The 3,339-nt window shown below is 46.2% G+C and overlaps 1 long non-coding RNA gene across 1 annotated transcript; it reads right to left on the reverse strand.

Annotated features, from left to right (window-relative positions):
• Window positions 1-613: 613 nt before the first annotated feature.
• Window positions 614-1,163, reverse strand: LOC127920225 (uncharacterized). Its single transcript, XR_008105431.1, has 3 exons — window positions 1,017-1,163; window positions 792-900; window positions 614-682 (listed from the first exon to the last, which is right to left on the reverse strand). It is a non-coding gene; the product is annotated as an uncharacterized LOC127920225 (long non-coding RNA).
• Between the last annotated feature and the right edge of the window lie 2,176 nt (window positions 1,164-3,339).

The following is a 3,339-nucleotide window of genomic DNA, read 5'->3' on the forward strand; positions in this document are numbered from 1 at the left end:
TCAGGGATGGAAGCTACAAAAAAAACTGAACTCCTCACAGGCGGCAGCAGTGGCTCATGGGTCTGCATATCCATACCCACAAACATGCAGTCAGAGCCGGCCCTAGCCTTTTGCCCCCCAGCCCCTTTCCACCCTACCTTGCGAGCAAGACATTTTAAATGGCCCTCCTCTTGACAGCGGAGAGAACAAATGCATTTCCTGCTGAGTTTACACATTTTGCCATGGGACGTAGAAAATGTTGCAATGTTATAACTCATTTTCATGCAATTCTACTCATTTTGCAATGGGGTAGGAGAGAAATGTTTGCAGATTTTAGTGATAATTAAGTGTCTGTCAGTGACTTAAGAGAAACTGCTGAAGCAATAACCATTTTGAAATTGGCACATTGTGTATTCTACTATTCTAACTCGCAACAGTAAGAACCACATTGGTTCCAAAGATATATATTATGATCCGCAGGCCTACAAAAGGAGGGCCCCGAGCGACAGTTGACCATCCCTGGCCTATATCTATACTGAGCATGATTAAGCTCATCAGTGTTAAAGACTGAGTTAGTTGTCACGCACTATGAAGAGAGTTCTTCCCGGTAGGTCCGTCGTGTTGAGACCGTTTCTGATCATCTTCATGATCAGAACATCCTTTAGCTTCAGACCCCTCTTCATCAGCATCTTCAGACCATTACCTAGGGACGTAAAAACAGGATTAGAAGTGTGTGTGTGTGTGTGTGTGTGTGTGTGTGTGTGTGTGTGTGTGTGTGTGTGTGTGTGTGTGTGTGTGTGTGTGTGTTTTACCTTCACAGATGACCTGTGCATTCCTCTTGTTGGCAGCCAGGTTGATGCAGAAGGAGATGAGCTCAGGGTCCATGGGGCTCTCACCACAATCAAACAGCATCTTCATCAACTGTCAAGCAATCAAATAATACATAAATCAATCAATTCATCAATACCAATTCATCATCAATCATTATAGCTAGCCAGAAGTCAGTCAGTGTGTTATGGGTGTCTCTGTTCCCAAACCTTTCTCTATTTGAGGATGGATGCATGCTTGGTGACATCATTGGCTGAATGACATCACCATGTTGATGACACTGGTCTACACATCGTCCATACAGTCATTTAGTGGGTCGCCATGGTGACACACACTGGGTTAACCGCAGAGTACGGAAACAGAAAGGCCTTTTCTGAAGTGAGCAGATAAGTAGAGGGTATAGGAACAGTCATTTGTGGTCCTCAGAGAGTTTCCCTCAGGGTGAAGACTTTGCGTTAGTCTGCTCCCATAGTGGTCCTTCTGTAGCTCAGTTGGTAGAGCATGGCGCTTGTAACGCCAGGGTAGTGGGTTCGATTCCGGGACCACCCATACGTAGAATGTATGCACACATGACTGTAAGTCGCTTTGGATAAAAGCGTCTGCTAAATGGCATATATTTCTGTCTAATCAGGTCTGTGCCAAGACCCTGCAGGGGACTACTGAGAGGGCTTGCAAACAGATGGAGGAGAGAGGTGGACATAGGGAGATGGAAAGAGGACATTCCATGCCTGCTTGCAATTTGTCCATTTCTCCACAATCCAAAGGCCTCTGATTCATATAGAGCATCCTACAGTCTCCTTCAATTACGTCAAAAGACAGTAAGCTTCAGGTCCTTAGTGATGATGATGGTGGATGTGTGTGTATTTGTACATGTGTGGAGGGGGCGGTGAGGGGGAAGACGTGCTGAGTGGAGCAGAAGAGGGGGCTAGGCCACCAGTTAACACCCTGGAAGTCAACTACAGAGAGAGGTGCAGGTCCACAAAGGAGTTGCTCCCAGCCCTTGTCCTCTGCTCCCCCTCTTTCCCTGCCCAGTCTCCCAGCACTCCTGCTCTGATTTAACATTAAACAGGAAAGGCTTTAAGCAGGGGCACTGCAGGTCCGCTCCCTGTGAGGAGTCAGAAGTGTGCAATCCTACTAACACACACACACACACACACACACCTCGCATCAGGTATCACATACCAGGGGCCCTGGACCCCAAATCAGCCCCGTCTAGACTGTCTGGCACCTGCCTCTGCTTATTTACCACAGCATAGCCAGAGGAGGCTTAGCGCCACACTACACAGCAGAACCTCCATCACTCCCCTCCAGCCTCCACTCCTTCCTTCCCTTCCCCCCTAACCCTGCACAGCCCTTCGCCCCTTCCTCTCCCTCATAACCCCATGTCCGGCCTCTCCCTCCCAGCCCGGAACTGACCCCACCAGAAGTGGAAAGGATTGGGTCAGGTCTTGCCCCAGGCCCAGGGGAAGAGGTAGAGAGGTGAAGGGCAGAAAGTAAAGGAGTAGGGGAGGCAGAGAGGAAAAGGTTGAGCTGGCCAAAGGGCAGGGGCAGAGAGGAAAAGGTTGAGCTGGCCAAAGGGCAGGGACAGAGCAGAGGTAGCCTGATGAGGAAGCGTGTCCAGTGGGTATGACAGTATTTGAAGGTATTTTATGTTTCTGAATAATAAAAGTTCTAAATGTGCTTTGAGTAGTGCATGACCCTAGGGTGGAAACACATACATTATAAGTGATTTTGAAGGGGCTTTCTCCATTCTAATTGTTGTAGTGTTCAATCCAACTTCAAACAAAAAAATATTATCAGTATTTTCATACATTTCTGCATTTCCTGCACTTTTGTTATCATTTCCACACAGTGACCTGCAGGGCTGCATGATATGGGCAAAATTCTATAGATGGAATATAGTGGGCAGCACCTTGAATATATTGATGTTTGACATGACAGCAAATGAATAAGCCAGGAAATAATTATTGGGTAGGAACCAAAAGTGCTGGTCAGTGTTTCTAACTGACCCTTAATTAGAAGTGACATGTATTCTTACCTCATGTAGCTAGCAAACATTAAAGACAGTACAGTATGAAGATTGGCAGAAACGGCTTCTCCAATAGAAATCCCCGATCACACTAGTAGGCGATGTCATAGTGACGCTGGCTAGCTAAACTCGTGCACAAAAATACGTCATTGGGTTTAACATTCGCCTCGCGGCAAACTGCGGATGTGCAGACCGTCAAATCAAAGGCTTTCCTTAGATACAGTGCCTTGCGAAAGTATTCAGCCCCCTTGAACTTTGCGACCTTTTGCCACATTTCAGGCTTCAAACATAAAGATATAAAACTGTATTTTTTTGTGAAGAATCAACAACAAGTGGGACACAATCATGAAGTGGAACGACATTTATTGGATATTTCAAACTTTTTTAACAAATCAAAAACTGAAAAATTGGGCGTGCAAAATTATTCAGCCCCCTTAAGTTAATTACATTGTAGCGCCACCTTTTGCTGCGATTACAGCTGTAAGTCGCTTGGGGTATGTCTC

The sequence above is a fragment of the Oncorhynchus keta genome, unplaced genomic scaffold (assembly GCF_023373465.1).
Source record: "Oncorhynchus keta strain PuntledgeMale-10-30-2019 unplaced genomic scaffold, Oket_V2 Un_contig_18654_pilon_pilon, whole genome shotgun sequence".
Classification (NCBI taxonomy): domain Eukaryota; kingdom Metazoa; phylum Chordata; class Actinopteri; order Salmoniformes; family Salmonidae; genus Oncorhynchus; species Oncorhynchus keta.